Source organism: Gymnoscopelus microlampas (assembly GCF_963454915.1).
Source record: "Gymnoscopelus microlampas genome assembly, chromosome: 2".
Classification (NCBI taxonomy): Eukaryota; Metazoa; Chordata; class Actinopteri; order Myctophiformes; family Myctophidae; genus Gymnoscopelus; species Gymnoscopelus microlampas.
Window position 1 is genome coordinate 9199821 of NC_139939.1, and position 19428 is coordinate 9219248.

General features: G+C 41.7%; 1 protein-coding gene across 1 annotated transcript in view; it reads left to right on the plus strand.

The window, feature by feature from the left end:
* Positions 1–7022: 7022 nt before the first annotated feature.
* The window catches only part of LOC311037651 (uncharacterized protein), a 51261-nt gene continuing 38855 nt past the window's right edge, over positions 7023–19428 (plus strand). The window contains exon 1 of the mRNA XM_084046897.1: positions 7023–7054. The gene's annotated coding sequence lies outside the window, so the exon portion shown is untranslated. The remainder of the gene's footprint in view (positions 7055–19428) is intronic.

The following is a 19428-nucleotide window of genomic DNA, read 5'->3' on the forward strand; positions in this document are numbered from 1 at the left end:
CGAGGCCGGGAAACCAACCGGGTCCAGCCGAACAGCGGCAGGGGAAAGCCGGAATGGCAGGCGACGAACCGGGGCAGAGACGGGGGGGGGGGGGGGGGGGGGGGGCTGCCAGGGCTCTGCGCGGAGGGTGTCGGCGCAGAGGGCACAGGCAGGGCGAGAAACCAAGGCTGAAGAGGAAGGGCCCGGGCAGCGACGACTGGAGCACGGGAACCAAGTGGACCTGCCGAGACCGCCAGCCAAAACAGAAGGAGGCCCTTCTGGCCCGGACGTCTCGGCAGGCCGCTCGCCGTTTGTCGCCGCCGACCCGGGGCGAAGGAAGAGCTGCAGACAGGACAGGTAAGAAAGAGAGACAGAGGGGGGAAAAACCAAAGGCAAGGCAAGGTGAGCTCAGAACAAAACCACAACAGCAAAACAAACTCAGAACTAAAAGAAAACAGAACAAAACAAGAACTTAACTTTCTACTTTGGGCGCGGGGGTCTCACTGGACAGCTGTTGAAAAGATGGCCCCCCCTTCGCCACAGTAGAAACATAGTCCAAGCCAGGCCCGCCGCTGCTTCTCCGTCTCGGGCTCCGGCGGGAACCCTTCCACAGGAGGAGGAGCAGGACGGGGAACAGGAACAGGACGGCGAGAGAGAAGAGGATCGGAGGACACCGCCGGCGGGGACAGTGACTCTCCCTCTCGCGGGAGTAACCAGGACGACTCCCCGATGACGACCTCCATCGCCGGGCTCGCGCTCCCTCGGGGGAGGGAGAGTGGTGACGAACCCGAGGCAACCCCCGACGGCGGGAACTCCGCGGGTCGGAGGCCGGGTACGGGCCCTCACCCGCAGGTCCGAAGATGAGGAGGACGAAGCCGCGTGTTGCGGGGTGGAACTGGAGTCTGCTTCGGGAGCAACCACCTCCAGAACGTGGGAGCGGACCGTCGCCGCTTCCGCGCGCGCACTGACGGGCGCCTCCCCCGCCTGGAGCACTCGCTCCCACAAGTTAGAGACACGGAACAGGATCGCGGACTGGCCGCCCGACAGATTGGTCTCGAGACGCAGCAGGCGATCATCCATGCGGCGCAGAGTGTCGAATATGGCGTTTAAACAACCCATGAAGATCACGCCATCTACCTTGCCTCCAGGCGCGGACGCGCGCCCCGCTGGATCCATGGTTGGCTGGTTGATACTGTCACGATATCGCCGCGGACAGAAAGGTGGATCCAAATGCAGGACGCGACATAGTATAACGTTGAAATAAAGGTACTTTACTAGAAGTTTAAGGTACAAAACAAGGTCACCTCTTGCAGGAGGGAAACAGACAGGAACAGAAACAACACCGTAACAATGGTTATCAACCAGCAAAAGGCCACCGGCTGGAAAGTCTTAAGTAGCCAACATAAGTCATTAGCCCAAGGGCTTGCAGCCGGGCGTGCTGCGGGTCCAAGCTCACACACAGGCCAAAATCAGAGTCAGAAAGGAGGAGGGGGGCGGGGCCGAAACCCCGCACCGTGACACAAGGTGAGTCATATATCTCCCTCAGGCAGGGGAGATTATGTCTGCGCACAGAAATAAAATAATATTTATCAGTTAGATGAACGTGTGTTCATCTACATGTTTTGTATATATTTTCCAGTGGCTGTTTTCAGTGTCAGGAACCCTACTGAAGATGTTGGAAAGGTGAGTGTTATGACAGTGTACTGTCTTATGACGCTTTTCTTGTGCATTTTTTTTTTTTATGTTGTTTTGTCTCTGCTCTGTCAAATCTCTGTTGAAAATGGTTGACATGGTAAATCTCAAGGTGACTTCCTGATTAAATGAAGGTTAAACCAAACTCTGACCGGGCCTAAACCATGCAGTCTGTTTCTGGTGGATATTGTGGTGGAAAAATGATTATATGTTTATCTCGAGTCATACTGTATCTGTCTTATCTCTTTCTTTCAACTTTTTGAAACATATGTTATTAGTTTATAACTATGACGTACTCCCTCTGCCTCTTCCTAGACAAATGATGAAACAGGAGGTGAAGACCAATCAACAGAGAGCCCATCTCTCATCATGTCTCATGCCTCCATGACTATCAACAAGACCACGGTTGATCCAAACTCCAACATCTATGCTAACGTTAATGTTTACGTCAACCAGGATCCTTCAGATTCTATTTACGGTAACGTTACTGCATACTGAGTCACTGTTGATTTGCATACAAACCAACACACCAAAATGTCTCAACTGGTGCAATCAGTCAATTTCTGATGATGATTTCTATTTGATGGCACCTCTATCTAAAGGCCTTAATGAACATTCTGGACACTTAATTTCGTGTTCCTCAGTAAAGCCATTGTCATAGAACAAATATTGCCAAATGCAGATATACTCAAAATATCAGTTATGTATTATAGAGCCACCCACCAGTGGAACTCATTATCTGTAAATATTAAACAAATCAGAAGCAAATTAAAACAATCTCTTAAACGGATATTAACTCATTGACGAGTACACTCATCATTTCATTCCAAGGCACACACCGCCATTTACGAGTCACTCGTCATGTGGTGTTTTCGATGGTTTATGATTGAGAGTGCTCTTACGCAGCCTGTGAATCATGATGATGATGATGATGATGATGAAGAGTACTGCCAAAGCTCACGTGATCACAACAACATCAAGATGGTTTAGTTACCGTGTATAGGATTTATAAAAATCAAAATGTCTCTGCTTTCTGTTGATTTTTTGGCAAAAACAAGCTATATTCAAGTGCCAATAACTATGGAACAAATAATCGCGACACCACACAACTGGAATAATTAACATGCTTGTACATGATGCTTAACCCATGTTCCTGTATTGTTATCTAATCATCATTGGCATTTTCATAGTGTAACTTAGGTTTAGACTGACGAGTGTCAGTTGTTGTTTGTACAGTATGTATATTGTATGTCGTTTTAGGTTGTGATGTTTTATGTGGACCCCCGGAAGACTATAGTGACCACGGCAGCGGAAGATAATGGGGATAAAACATTAAGAATAAATATTGCAAGTATTGACAATAACAATTCATATTGGCAACTGCATGAGGTATTTTGCTACAACTATCTTGTATCACAGTGTACCAAGCTCAGCCTAGCCATCTGGCCTGCAACCCTTTGTTTTGTGTCCCACAGAATGCCTGATTATGCATACAATTATCCTAATTACTGGGCAAAGTTTTGTGAAATTTGGGCAGTGTGCCTTATAATGGGAGGCAGGTAACATACCAGGCAATTGGGGTGCAGTAGTGCATGTGCATCACTAACGCACATGTTTGGTCTGAAACCCTAATGCACTTGTTCTATTGTCACTGAGTTGGTGCCCAAACCCGGAAGGAGAGTGAACTTCCAGATGAGCATAATTTGTTGTAATCTCCTTTTTTTTTATTATTATAAAATATGTTATATTCTTTAATCAGTGCTATTGAACACCCTTTGTGTCTGTGTGTGTTTTTTTTTTTTACAAATATTGCACCAATAAAATGTTTTTAAAAGCGCTTCTGACTAAACCTCCTAACCTCCTAAGCTTTTTTTTTTGTCTGACTTCGTCATTCTAATCAATGAATGGACACAACTATCTCCACATTCATTGCTCAAAAACCTCCCAACTCCACTTGAACTGTATTTGGGCAAAGTGATGATAATATAATGACACATGCAAGTCTCTGACAACGTATAAAGTCACAACACCAACTTAAAACTACTATTTTGGACATAGTTGGTTTCTGACCAACAGCAGAGATATGCTGGGTGAGCAACTTCCATTGAAATGAGTGGGTTTCGGATTTTGGGTCCGTTCTGTACATTACTCATTGTGTTAAACGGGCATTTCTAAGCATTTATTTGATAAAGAAAGGAAATGCAGAGAAAGACAATAATGTAATGACTAACAGGTTGGCCAGGAATCAAACCAGGGACTCTGACGAGTGCATTTTACACCCATATGGTATGCACTCTAACCACTATCGGGACACCCTGTGATGCTTTTTCATAGATACAAGGCAAACCTGTGTCTCTAATTTGTGAAAAAAAGAAAGAAAAGAGCCAAATAGAGCCTGCCTGCTTGCTCAGGGGATGAATTGAATCTTGACCATCAGGTCAAAATCCGTGTCAGATCCTGTGTCTTGGTGAGACATGACCTTTGACACGATCTAAATGTCGCGATAGAAGAGCAGGGAGACAAAATACAACCACCCCGATTGTATAAGTTATATTGTATTTACATACTCTGTTTAGTATACTTTGTGACTGTCTGCTTCTGGTTAATTCTCTTATTGGCTTAAGTACTTTGCATACAGAGTTAGAGGTTTTATTCACGGTTAGTGCTAAATGTAGGTTATGCAGGCATGTGTCTGTGTGTGTGTGTGTGTGTGTGTGTGTGTGTGTGTGCGCACGCACGCACGCACGCACGCACGCACGCACGCACGCACACACACACACACACACACACACACACCCTCTGCCACACATGGGTGGCAGAGGGGGGGGGGGGGGGGCTTCCGCCCTGACCGTGTGAATGTTTGAATGTGTAAATCATGTGGTGGAGATCAGAGGAAGTGGGTGGAGTTCAATAAACAAAGATCATCTATTGTAGAGACATATAGACCTTTATTCATCGCATGACGAAGTCATTGTCTCCAGTCAGATTTAAACAAGTCACCTGCAGCTCGTTGTCATCATGAGAAATGTCTACTTTTACTGCTTTCTGGTGAGTGACCTCGATCATTTTGTAAAAGCAGGCCTCACTCTTTTCAAATGAAAGTAAAACATAACTTGGTAAGGCTTTAAGTGAAGCTAACCACGGGGTGGGTGTCTATGTGTAGGCCTAATGTGTGCATGCATGCGTGTGGTAGAGTTTAGAGGAAGAGGGTGGAGCCTTTTAAAAAATAAATACCTGAATGATTATTATTTGTACAGATTGTAAACATATAACTTCATAGCATGAAGGAAGTGACATGTTGTCTCCTTCCAGAACTGGACAAGTCACCAGCAGCAGCTTATCATGAGAAATGTCTACATTTACTGTTTGTTTTTTGGTGAGTGACCTCTGCTTGTTTTCATGTGTCTCTCTGCCTGTGTGGTTGTATCTGTCTCCGAGTGTCTGTGTGATGCTCTCAATGTCTCTGTCTCATCCTTTGTCTTTTCACTGTTGTGTAGAGCATCTAGAATCCTTCTACAGAAATACACATCAAATCATGTTGTCAGTTAATACGTTGTGTGTCATACTGATGAGCCGTTTCCTTGCTTACCTCTTGTACTGTAGTGTGGAGTATTGTGGAGACAACGCCTCTCAGCATAACTGGTCATGTTGGAGGTGATGTGAATTTCACCTGCTCAGACTGGGATGTCTGGACCTCCACTGATTATCCAAAGTACCTCTGTAAAGATCCATGCAGCACAGATAAAGACATCATTATGAAGGCAGGATCTGGTAAAACTGTTATACGCGATAGAATACGTTTGACAAACTCAGGACAAGACTTATCTTTCCACTCAAACAGAGAGCGTCTCCTTTCAAACCCCAATGGTTCTAATCAGCCCCCCGCCCACAGGAGTGGCCCAATTCTCTCACAACTTGCTACAAAAATCCCTCATGAAAAACTATATAATCTCCTACCTTTCATTTTCAACCTTCACATGTGTCTCCTTCTCTAATAATCAAAAAGTGCTATATATTTCATCTCGCAATTTACTTCCGGATGGTTCGTTTTGCACTTTTTTTGCCACATCGGTCACGGGAAAGAAATAAGCGCTGCCGTGGTCTATGGAAACGAGCCCAAAAGTGCACCCAAATAAGCCCAAAATCGCTTATACAAACAGTCAGACCTGGCAACGCAGCCTACGCCAATCATGCGCGAGAGATCTACAAGCTATGGGGCAGAGACGCCACCGTATCTTAGCAACAACTACAGCGCTCACTCTCATTGGTCGTGTCACGCTAAGAGCAGTCTCCAGACAATGGCATCGCAGACAGCTTGCTGTTACTGCTGTAGCCATGACAGTCAGTCCCAGCGACGACGAACAGTGCGCTGTGATAGCTGCCATGTCGCTAACGTGGTTGTCATGCCTGCAGCGGCTGTGCAATCACTTTGTCAACAATGCACGTTCGTGTGGTGAATGTCAATATTGCTGCTCAGTTCGTCCATTGTAGATGGTGTATGTTTGTGTGTGTCTTCTGGAGAACTATGTAGCTCCACAGCAACTACAGTAACTAACGTAATGGCAGGACCGCCCCGTGCAACGCATGTTAGGCTGCAGCCTGCATTATGGTCATGTAGTAATTTCAGATAATTTCGCTCCGATTACAGCAGTGCTTATCAACCCTTTCAAACAAACAAACAAACTACACACTGCAGGTATGATGCAGCGTTTGCATTACAGCCAGCATGCCAGCGTAGTTCCCATATGGTTTCAAGGTGGGCTAAACCATATGGACCCCATGTCAGCAATGTCAGCGGCATCCACTTCAGTCCCAACTGCGATGCCCATGCAGGCTATAAGTAGCTTCTACCTGGCCCTTAGGTGGGCCCCAACTACCCATGTTTATGTGGGACCAAGGCGGGTCCTACCTGGGTTTGCCCATGCAGGCTTTAACTGGGTTCTACCTGGGCCCTAGGTGTACCCTAACCAACCACAGTGCAGTGCCCATCGCTCCAATTGTTGTGACGTCAGGGCTCTCAATACTGCACATTGGTGGAGGAGGGGGGGCCGCAGGGCGACCGCACACATCGCTGAACCAATGGTAGCCCACGGATGTTTCCTCTGGGGATTTACAATATCATCCGCACTACAGGGTCTTCACTGACCGAGCCACGGCCCCACTGACCCTCATGACGCTACGCCACTTATATGAGTTGCCAAGTGGCCGCGGGCGCTACGTGGGCGTGGCCGCGGGCTAGACGCGAGCCCCCGCGTAGCGGGGGCGAGCTTCTAGTTTGTATCAATAACTTAACTCAGCAAGTTAGACTCTAGAACCTACTTCTGTGGACTGGAGAGAAGTGGTATGGATTCATATATTCAAGTCCACCTTAATGTTAAAGATGGTGAGTCTCTGCTTCAATAAGTTACTGTACATCATGTTTACACTGTAAGTTATTCTGTATTTTTTTCTCTGTATCTTAAAAGGACTGCATTACTGATGTGTCAAAATAATACTATAAATTATAATAAATACATGACTTGATTAAATATATTCCTAATGCATTCTCAAACATGCTTCCAGCTCCCATTACAACAGCTGAGATGACCACTGCCTTTACAACAGCTGAGATGACCACGGCCACTTCTACGCTTCAATATCCTGATGTTTCTACAACGATCTCCGTCGTATCCACAACAACCATGCTTCATGAATCCTCGTCTTTAGGGCCTGGTATGTAGTCCGTTTACTCATTATCAATAAATTAAGAATCCAGCAGATAGTCAGAGAGAGCCAGTTATTTTGTGGTGCTATAACAGGCTGCATTACATTTTAGCCGGAAACTCTGGAAACGTAGGTCTTACAAAAACGAAACGAAAATCCCCTGTATTCCTTTGGTCATGACGCAACTCCCCATATAGCCCACGCTATATTTCCTTCTAACTATTTTCCGCCATTTAGCATTTTCTTCAAAACACACTGTTTGCTACTTCTACTTCTCTGGAGTCACACAGATGCTTTCACGGTTTTAATGGGTTAATTGTCTCCACCAGGCCGAAAGGCATGGCGAGAGTATGTTTTACCCCCTGTCCACGTGTCCGTCCGTCCGTGTGTCCGTCCGTGTGTCCGTCCGTCTGTCCGTGTGCCCATCTGTCTGTGAGCAGCTAATCTCCGGCACCGTTGGCCCGGTCGCTGCGAAACTGTGCACACACACTCCCTGGATACCAATTCATAACCTCTGCCCCAATGTTTTTACATGGGCCTATAGGGTTATAGCGCCACCAGGAGGCCGATTTGTGCAAAACCCATTTTTGGATATTACTCCTACAGATTTTGTACAAACATCACGCAAATCAGTACAAATATCTCTATAGTCATGTGATCAACACGGATCTGTCTGATTTTCCATATTCTATCCTGATTGGCTAAGGTTGGCTTCCAAAGTTTGCAGGATTGGTCCGTTTTGAACAAAATGCCTCGAATCATGAACACGGCTTGCTATTTTTGTGAAATTTCACACGCAAATTCCCACTAGGCCGAGGAAGAAATGCCACTTGAAAATGTTCAAATCAGCCTCATAGTGGCGCTATAACAGGCCAATTTGCGTTTTTAACTATAACTGCACCGTTCTGCGTGAAATTTCGAACGCACACTCCCTAGAGGCCAAGGAAAAACATCTGTCCTGCATTTTTCACATTTGCCTTTTATAGCGCCACCAGGAGGCCGACTTTGAATTTGATATTAAGCCTTCAGATTTTATCCAAATTTCACGCAAATCGGTACACATGATCTCTATAGTCATCTGATCAAGATGGATCTGTTTGATTTTTCATATTCCATCCTGATTGGCTAACATTGACATCTAAAATTTGCAGGAGTGGCCCGTTTTGAACAAAATGCCGCAAATCATGAACGCATCGTCTGATTGCGGTGGAACTTTGCACGCACATTCGCACTACGTTGAAGAACAAATGCCACCCTTTTAACATTGCCCTGTTATAGGGCCACCAGGAGGCCAATTTTTGCAACACTTTTCTTTTTTATATTACTCCTACAAATTGTGTCCAAACATCATGCAAATCATTACACATTATCTCTATAGTCAAGTGATCAAGATGGTTCCGTCTGACTTTTTATATTCCATCCTGATTGGCAAATTCCAAACATTGCTGGCCCACAATAACCTACCTGACCTGGCGGAGACCTGTGCTGAGACCAACCGCAACTTCTATTATTTTGTATTACCCAAATCCACCCGCTCCGCTGATAACTACAAGGTCCACAGATATAAACTGTAATTCGCACATTTCATGTATGTACTGTGCGCATGTATGTCATGTCTTCAAATGTATCCATCCACAAAAGGTTGCTGATGTCACTCGATTATGTACACTTCTAGGTTTGCTTATGGGTTTCGTCGTTGCATTAGCAGTGACAGTGGTGGCTCTGGTGCTCTGCATAAAGAGAACCAGAAAATCACAAGGTGAGTCACATATCTCCCTCAGCCAGGGGAGATTACATGTTTATATTATCAGTTAGATGAACATGTGCTCATCTACATGTTTTGTATATATTTTCCAGTGGCTGTCCTCAGTGTCAGGAACCATACTGAAGATGGTGGAAAGGTGAGTCTTATGACAGTACACTGTCATAAAATGTATACTGTTAGTATAAATGTCATTATTCCATTCCCTCTTCTTTCATTTGGTTCACGTTTGTCTCATATCTGTCTTATCTCTTTCTTTCAACTTTGAAACATACATTTATAAAAAAAAACATACATTTAAAAAAACATAAAGAAACATAATTTATTTGTTTATAACTATGACATATTCCCTCTAGACACATTCAAATGAAGAAACAAGAGGTGAAGACCAATCAACAGAGAGCCCCTCTCTCATCGTGTCTCATGCCTCCATGACTATCAACAAGACCACTGTTGATCCAAACTCCAACATCTATGCTAACGTTAATGTTTATGTCAACCAGGAACCTTCAGATCCAATTTACGTTATTGCATACTGAGCAGTGGTGTGTTCTACCGTCAGATGCTGTATACGCCGCACACAGTCCAGATTATTTTGGGAAGAAGCGTATACAGTCTAATAACGATTTCATCCATTGAAAACGCGAGAGCGTATACCTTGGACTACGCGCATCGTATCGTAGCGTATACCTTCAGAAAAAAACTAGAACACAACACTGATACTGAGTCACTGTTGATTTGCACAAACCAGCATACCAAATTGAGACCAAATTGTCTCAATTGAACTGGTGCAATCAGTCAATTTCTGATGACGATTTCTATTTGATGGCACCTCTATCTAAAGGCATTAAAGACAATTCTGGACACTTAATTTCGTGCTCCTCAGTAAAGCCATTGTCACAGAACAAATATTGCCAAATGCAGATATACTCAAAATATCTGTTATTTATAGAGCCACCCACCAGTGGAATTCATTATCTGTAAATATTAAACACATCAGAAGCAAATAAAAAAAAATCTCTTAAGCGGATATTAACTCATTCACTGACAAGGACGTAATTGTAATAATTGTAATTGTGAATGATCCAATAGCACCACCAAAGAAGAGTACACCCAGAAATCATGTGACCTCCTTTCATGTGAAAGGATTTACAAAAGTCACATTTTCTCTGCTTTCTGTTGTTTTCTGCTGTTTTTCCCCCCGATTATACCGGACCCCTGTGCGTGTAATGAGCCGATCTCCATGAGGAAGGAGGTCACTGAGAATATTCCATGATTTTTCAAAGGTACAGTAAAATCGCCGTTTTCACTGGCAAGGGGACGGTAGACGGAGGAATTAATTAATTAATTCCGTGGCAGTGAATGAGTTCATGAGAGAGACCACACGGAATGATGAATATGTTTGTACTAGGGCTGGGACTAATTCATTTCGATGAATTAATTACAGAAAACGCTCAGTTTTTGCACAACAGAAGCTTTCTCACTGGACGACTTTCATGCGTACTGATCATACCGGTGCACCAAGACCAGTGGTCTGTTTATTATGTTGGCCAAGGATATTGAGGGAGAGTTGGACTGAAGGGGTCCATCTATTTTTTATTTTTTTTAAATAAATATGGACTAAATAAATTGTTGGTAGAGTTATGGCCTTTGAAGCAACAGAGAGTTTTGTTTTTGTTCATACAGGATATTGGACAATAAGGTCAATCAAGACATCTTTATTTTTATTTCTCCTAATGGTCATGAGGGTTTTGACTGTTCTGGAATGTACTTGAAAGTATTGTGTACTTGAAAGTATTTACTTGTGCTTGAGTTTGCAGAAGGTCCTTGAATTGATATAGGCTACCTGAATCTCTGAATATATTCCTAAAATTGCTGCACTGTAGGCCTATGGTAAAACTTGCCCTACCACCTTGATAAAAAAATAAAAACTATATTTTGTTGCTTAAACTTATGTATTCACTCATTGATTGAAAATAAATTGCTTCTCAGCTCAAATATTGATATGCGATTAAACATGCGATTCATTTTGATTAATTAATTACAAAGCCTCTAATTATTTAGATTAATTATTTTAATCGAGTCCCAGCCCTAGTTTGTACATGATGTTTAACCTATGTTCCTATATCTAATTAGCATTGGCATTTTAATAGTGTAACTTAGGTTTAGACTGAAAAGTGTCAGTTGTTGTTTGTATGTATATTGTATGTTGTTTTATGTCGTGTCGTTTTATGTGGAATACTAGTTACCACGGCAGCGAAATATAATGGGGATAAAGAATAAATATTGCAAGTATTGACAATAGTAATCAATATTGGCAACTGCAGTAGGTATCTTGCTCACAGCACAGTGCACCAAGCTCAGCCTAGCCATCTGGCCTGCAACCCTTTGTTTTGTGTCCCACAGAATGCCTGATTATGCATACAATGATCATAATTACTGGGCAAAGTTTTGTGAAATTTGAGCAGTGTGCCTCAAATGGGAGGCAGGTGACATGCCAGCCAATTGGGGTGCAGTAGTGCATGTGCATCACTAACGCACATGTTTCTTTGGCCTGAAACCCTAATGAACTTGCTCTATTGTCACTGAGTTGGTGCCCAAACACGGAAGGAGAGTGAACGTGCAGTGGAGCATATAGAGCGTGCCAACGTGTCGTCACGACGGGGGGGGGCGTTGGTATTGGGCGTGGCATTGGGCAATGTTAAGTCAACCTGGTTTTTACCCCTCAAAGATGTCCGCCGCTACCAAAAGACACTTGTTGACACCCCTTTCAGGAATTTTGGCACGCTCTATATGCTGGTCCGTTGTGTAGATATCATATAGCTCATTGTGTTAAACAGGTGTATTTTAAGCCGTTATGTGATAAAGAAAGGAAATGCAGAGAAAGACAATAATGTAATGACTAACAGGTTGGCCAGGAATCAAACCAGGGACTCTGATGAGTTCATTTTACACCCGTGGGGTATGCACCCTAACCACCAATGGGACCACTATTAAATAATAATAATAATAATAATAATGATAATAATAATAACTAGAAAAAGTGCTCCTCGGAGCACAACTCTCCGCTGTTGGGAATGTTGGGAATGTTCTATCTGTATAATGTCCTATCCCTCCTGTCTGTATAAGTGTCCTATCCGTCCTGTCTATGTAAGTGTCCTATCCGTCCTGTCTGTGTAAGTGTCCTATCCGTCCTGTCTGTGTAAGTGTCCTATCCAATTGTTACAGTATCCGCCATTTCTCAACCATTTCGTGATTGTTCCTGTCTTACCTCACTCTTACCAGACTTGTGTTGGGAATGTTGGGAATGTTCTAATGCTTATGTTCTAACTGTCCTATCCATCCTGTCTGTATAAGTGTCCGATCCGTCCTGTCTGTATAAGTGTCCTATCCGTCCTGTCTGTATAAGTGTCCTATCCGTCCTGTCTGTATAAGTGTCCTATCCGTCCTGTCTATGTAAGTGTCCTATCCCTCCTGTCTGTGTAAGTGTCCTATCCCTCCTGTCTGTGTAAGTGTCCTATCCGTCCTGTCTGTATACTGTAAGTGTCCTATCCGTCCTGTCTGTATACTGTAAGTGTCCTATCCGTCCTGTCTGTGTAAGTGTCATATCCCTCTGTCTATGTAAGTGTCCTATCCGTCCTGTCTGTGTAAGTGTTCTATCCGTCCTGTCTGTATAAGTGTCCTATCCGTCCTGTCTGTGTACTGTAAGTGTCCTATCCGTCTGTGTAAGTGTCATATCCCTCCTGTCTATATAAGTGTCCTATCTGTCCTATCTGCCAATTATGTATCAGCCATGCAGCCATTTCGTGATGGTTCCTGTCTTACCTCACTTTGACAGTGGCACAGACACTGTCAAAGTGATGCCATGTATTTATACAGTATTTCACCGTATTGTCACGTGTCACGTGAGGCTTGACCAATCGGTGTGTCATATTTAGAAAGTGAAAACAATACTCTCCTGCGGAGAGTAATAAGGGTAATAATAATAATAATGATAATAAACATTATTATACTTTCATACAGAAAATGTAGTAGGCTACTTTACATCAACAAAATCACATGCACAGTGCTTCACATAAGAATGTATATGAAATTAACATGAAAACCGAGTGCATACAAATGCATAATGCATAACATACAGAACTGGCAGTCGAAGGGTTAAGATTTCTTTTTCTTTTTTTTAACAAGCACTGTACAGCATCCAACAGTTTCTGGTTGATAGTGGACAGTATTGAACCTTTTGTGTGGAAATTAGGCAAGAAAACAGCTTAAATCCTTTTTTAACATGGACATCAATGGGAAATTGTGACAACACCTATTTCAGCATTTTTCAATAATATGTTCCACCACTGGGATTTCTTAGGACTTTTGGGTAGCACTTTAAACGAACGTCCTGGTAACAAGCATTAATTAACAGTTAATAAACAACTTATTAACTACTTATTAACAGTTAATAAACAACTTATAAGGTAGTTATTAACGTTATTATATGTTTATAACCGTTTATAAAGGATTTAACGTGCTATTAACAAACATTAATTAACAGTTAATAAACAACTTATTAGCTACTTATTAACAGTTAATAAACGAATGATAAGGTAGTTATTAACTTTATTATATGTTTATAACCGTTTATAAAGAATTTAACGTGCTATTAACAAACATTAATTAACAGTTAATAAACAACTTATTATCTACCTATTAACAGTTAATAAAAAACTTATAAGGTAGTTATTAACTTTATTATGTATTTATAACCATTTATGAAGAATTTAACGTGCTATTAACAAACATTAATTAACAGTTAATAAACAACTATTTAAGTACTTATTAACAGTTAATAAACTACTTATAAGGTAGTTATTAACTTTATAATTTGTTTATAACCGTTTATAAAGAATTTAACGTGCTATTAACAAACATCAATTAACAGTTAATAAACAACTTATTAACTACTTATTAACAGTTAATAAACAACTTATAAGGTAGTTATTAACTTTATTATGTATTCTGGATTTGATTATGGCTCGTTAATCAGTGGAGACAAGACATTCCATTCCATTCAGTAGGTCGTCTTTGCAATGTCACATGATTTACATGTAATATGCACGTCCATATGTGTGTGTGTGTGTGTGTGTGTGTGTGTGTGTGTGTGTGTGTGTGACACACACACACACACACACACACACACACACACACACACACTGCTCAAAAAAATGTTTTCATGAACTGTGTACAGTACATACTGCTAACAAAAACTGCTCAAAGGAATTAAGGGATCAAAGAGTTCCCTTTATTTTTTTGAGCAGTGTAGTTTAGTTTAGTTTATTACGGATCCCCATTAGTCCTCACCACAGTGAAGACTATATTCTTCCTGGGGTCTAAACATTCACACTTTACAATACAATTAAAACATAATACAATGTAATTCTACCATTGCATACTGTAGTTAAAAACAAACAACAAAAAATGATTGAAGATTTTGATCTTCACAAATTCTATAAATGATTACATAGTATATCACCTTTTAGTTTGCAAATGAAGAAATTGCAAACAAAACAAAAATAATTTCAAAAAAATTAAATAAAATAGTATATACAACTAATACAACTAATCAACTAAGCTTTTCTACCTCTTCTATTCCTATTCTCTTGAATTCAAAATTACAGACCTTGTCCTTCATGATCTTGTTTTTTTTTAAATAATTGAATCAGAAAGTCTGCCACTAACTGGTAGCATCTGATCTGGAATTGTGCTTACTTTATTAGTGAAAAGGTTATTAAAGTAATTTGCTATATCAACTGGTCTAGTGATAAACGTACCCTCCTCCTCTATAAATGAAGGCACTTTGCCCATTTTATCCCTACCCACAGCTTCATTAAATATTGTCCACATTTACATTCCTCTCTCTCTCTCTCTCTCTCTCCCTCTCTCTCTCTCTCTCTCTCTCTCTCTCTCTCTCTCTCTCTCTCTCTCTCTCTCTATATATGTATATTTGCAATGGCATATGGGCTCCCCCCCCCCCCCCCCCACACACACACACACACACACACACACACACACACACACACACACTGTATTGTATTGTTAAATATGTGAGATTAACGTTATAAACCTACTATAACGTTATAAGCAATCTAATATTATTATCTATAGAAAAGGGATTACCATCTTTGGCATTCCAATTCAAATCTGAAACCTGTTTACAGTCTAATCACAGTGGTTAAACATGGGTGTATGGAAAATGTGCTAAGTGCCCATTGAATGTGGATCAAAGGCCAATTTCAATAACGACCTGTTAGGGCGTAGGCTAACTCTATTAAATACATCACCATCAATGCAGTGGTGGGAAAAGTACTCAAATGTTTTACTTAAGAAAAAGTATCAATACTGCAATGTAGAAAGACTCTGTACAAGCAAAAGTCCTGAATTCTAATTGTAATTGAGTAAAAGTACTGGTATCAAAATCTAAGTAAATATAAAAATATTTTGCTTGTAGATCGGCTATTTTCAAATTGGCAAAGTAGAAAGACTCTAATTCTAAATGTAATTGAGTAAAAGTACTGGTATCAAAATCTAATTAAATATAAAAAATATTTTGCTTGTAGATCGGCTATTTTCAAATTGCCAAAGTTTAAATAGGGCTGAAGTGGTCTTGTAATAATAATCAAAAATATACAAAGTAACAACTAACTAAAGTTTTCAAATAATTGTAGTGGAGTAAAAGTAGCCTATAATATCTGCCTCTGAAATGTAGTGGAGTAGTATACTTAGTTTTCCACCACTGTAGAAATGTATTTTTCAAAATGCATAGTACAGTAATTGATTACATGTACTTAGTTACTTTTCACCTCTGTATAAATGTCTTTTTCGAAATGCATGTATGTCTTTCATAAAACATTAAATGCGAGGATCTTATTTTGAAGGCAAGCGGAAACCTTATTGTTGCCAGCTCAAAAACCGGATGTCCTATCGTTGCTGATGGAACGGAGCTCTAGAAAGTGCTGAGTGGATAGGGTTTCCGTCGTACGCGTTTCCCCCGGAAACGATATTTTTTTGACCAATCACAACACTCGTTTCATTCACGGAGAATGTTAACAGATTTGTAAAGGATCAACGTCATTTCCTTGGGCGGTACTTTCGTCAAATTCGACCGTTTCCGGTTCTACATCCCAGGTCTTTCCCAGCGTGACAAAACAATACAACCACAGCTGTGCTCTCATTGGCCGTCTCTTAACACGTGACCGAGTACTGCATTCAATGTATCCAGGTTTTTTTTATTATAAGTTAGACTCCAACATTTTATTGGAAATTAGCAGATCTACAAGCTCACAACGCGTCACTGATGTTGCAACGTGTTGTGAGCTTGTAGATCTGCTATTTTCAAACAGCCGATGTATACAGTAGGTTTAAAGTGCTTCTTTTGGGCTTAGTCGCTTCTTTTGGGCTCGTTTTCCTAGACCTGGTTGCTTATTTCTCTCATAGAATCTGCCCAGCTAGCAAAATATCGCAAATTTCTGGCGTGAGGCCGTCTCCACGCCACGCCGACCGGGGCGTCCGCCGGGCGGGACACGCCGCGTCCACTCGGCCTCCTTGATCAGCGTAAGCCGCGCGTCACGCCGAGCCGCTAATCAGCCTCACTCCGGCGGACAACGCCAACCGTGGCGGTCGTCGATAGCGGCCGGATAGCGTAGCGCCGTCATATAATGCTGTATATACCCCCCCCCTCCTCCCTTTCATCCCCTATATTTAGCGGCCATTGTCACCCCCCCCCCACCCACCCGCATTTGAAGTTTCTAAACATGTCAAGTAGCAATACAGAATAAGGTCCTCGTCACACAGTTCCCCTGTATCTCTAAGTATCTGTCGAAGAACATGACATAATGCAGAAAATACATGGCCTACATGAAATAATGCAGCACAGACATTAACTCCATTGTTATGGTATTTATTAGAAAAGGAAGGCACAGAAATAATAATAATCCTAAAATACAAGTGTATCACTTTAATTAAAATGGCAGACAGTGAGAAAAGTATTCCACATAAAAGTATCAATGCTGTAATAATATATGTGTGAAGTCAGACTGGTAATCAATAGCCTACTTAAAGTAACACAAGTAAACATACCCATTGAGCAGAATGTCAAGTAAAAAATGCATAAGAATATTAAAGAAAATATGAGATCTATGGTCCATTTGTACACTCAGAGTTGGTTCCATCTGTACACAGACCTTCAGACATCCATTTTGGTTGCATGTGTTACCGCTGTAGTTTGTCACAAACTCATAGCCATATCAAAGCTACTGGACAAAAGTAAACATACCCATTGAGCCTAATGTCAAGTAAAAAATGCATAAGAATATTCAAAAAATAGGAGATCTATGGTCCATTTGTACTCTTGCAGACCTGTAAGGGTCCATTTGTTTCCATCTGTACACAGACGTTCAGACATGTAAAGGTCAATTTTGGTGTATGTGTTTCTAACATGCCACAGACTTCATTTAATTAAATTTTGGGTTCTGTGTGCTGGTGTCTGTCGCCTGCCTCTTCTACTCCTTCTTCCAAAGCCAATGGATTTACTTCATGTGGAACACGTCACGTGAGCCACCCAACGAACGCCAACTGAGAGGGAGAGAAAGGAAATAAATTAGACAACGGTGTTGGTACTTTAATAAGGACCCCCAGTTTGACATGCATTAGGCTACGGACCCCCATTTAATGGCATTTCTATCACTTGGACTGCAATTTATATTGTAAAATCTATGTCAATGTAACTCTGAGAGTGTACAAATGGAACCAAATGGACCCGTTATTTGTACACTCTCAGAGTTACAGACCCATAAGGGTCCATTTGGTGCCTAATCTATCATTTAGCTGGGGACCCCCTGGAACTCCCTCAAGGACCCCTGGGGGTCCCCGGACCCCACTTTGAGAACCAATGCTTTATACTGTTATGCTGTACATTACTTCTAGACTCATGATAAACCTACCATGGTTTTATAAGCTTGGTCATCACAGATGCTCCTCGATCTCTTCATCCCCACTGCTGTGACGCAGAAACATCTGAGAAAGAAAGAAAATTAAAAAGAAAAAGAGAAGGGTTAGACACAATCAAAGCCGTATCATGCTCCATCGCACAACTGCTTGTAGATTGGTACAAAACAGATGGATTAGACTAGTTAATACCTGGTAGAGAGAATTTGGACACACGAGTGTTCTCATACTCCATACTTGGACAGTTACAATTATAAGCACAGCAGCAACCCAGAACACCACCTGAGAGAGAGAAGGGAGATAAATTAGACAGCCAATAAAAGTAATATTCTAAGCATGCATTTATTTAGTGGCAATTCTATCTGAGATGTTTTGCATCGAGTCTGTGTGTCATGCAGATAAAGCGTGAACGGTCCAGTTTTAGCATCACTGTAGCTATAGAAATGTGTTGACGATCCAAGCGCCATTGTCCCACCAATATGTTACATTAGCATTGATTTTACAATATAAATGGGGGTCTCAAAGATAAATATACCTCCAAAGCCTAATGCATAATGCAGAAAGATTTTGTTCAGAGATACAACTCCAAAACAGTGATAGTACAAAAGTTTATCTAGACCAAAACAGTATCAAACAATACATACCACTGCAGTGAAATGTGCCAGTCACCAACTTGCTCTCAACGCTTCTCATGGCCTGGAATGACAATAAAGAACATTGATTTTACACTAGCTAACATCAGATTGTAAAATCTATGTCAATGTAACTCTGAGAGTGTACAAATGGAACCAAATGGACCCGTTATTTGTACACTCTCAGAGTTACAGACCCATAAGGGTCCATTTGGTGCCTAATCTATCATTTAGCTGGGGACCCCCTGGAACTCCCTCAAGGACCCCTGGGGGTCCCCGGACCCCACTTTGAGAACCAATGCTTTATACTGTTATGCTGTACATTACTTCTAGACTCATGATAAACCTACCATGGTTTTATAAGCTTGGTCATCACAGATGCTCCTCGATCTCTTCATCCCCACTGCTGTGACGCAGAAACATCTGAGAAAGAAAGAAAATTAAAAAGAAAAAGAGAAGGGTTAGACACAATCAAAGCCGTATCATGCTCCATCGCACAACTGCTTGTAGATTGGTACAAAACAGATGGACTAGACTAGTTAATACCTGGTAGAGAGAATTTGGACACACGAGTGTTCTCATACTCCATACTTGGACAGTTACAATTATAAGCACAGCAGCAACCCAGAACACCACCTGAGAGAGAGAAGGGAGATAAATTAGACA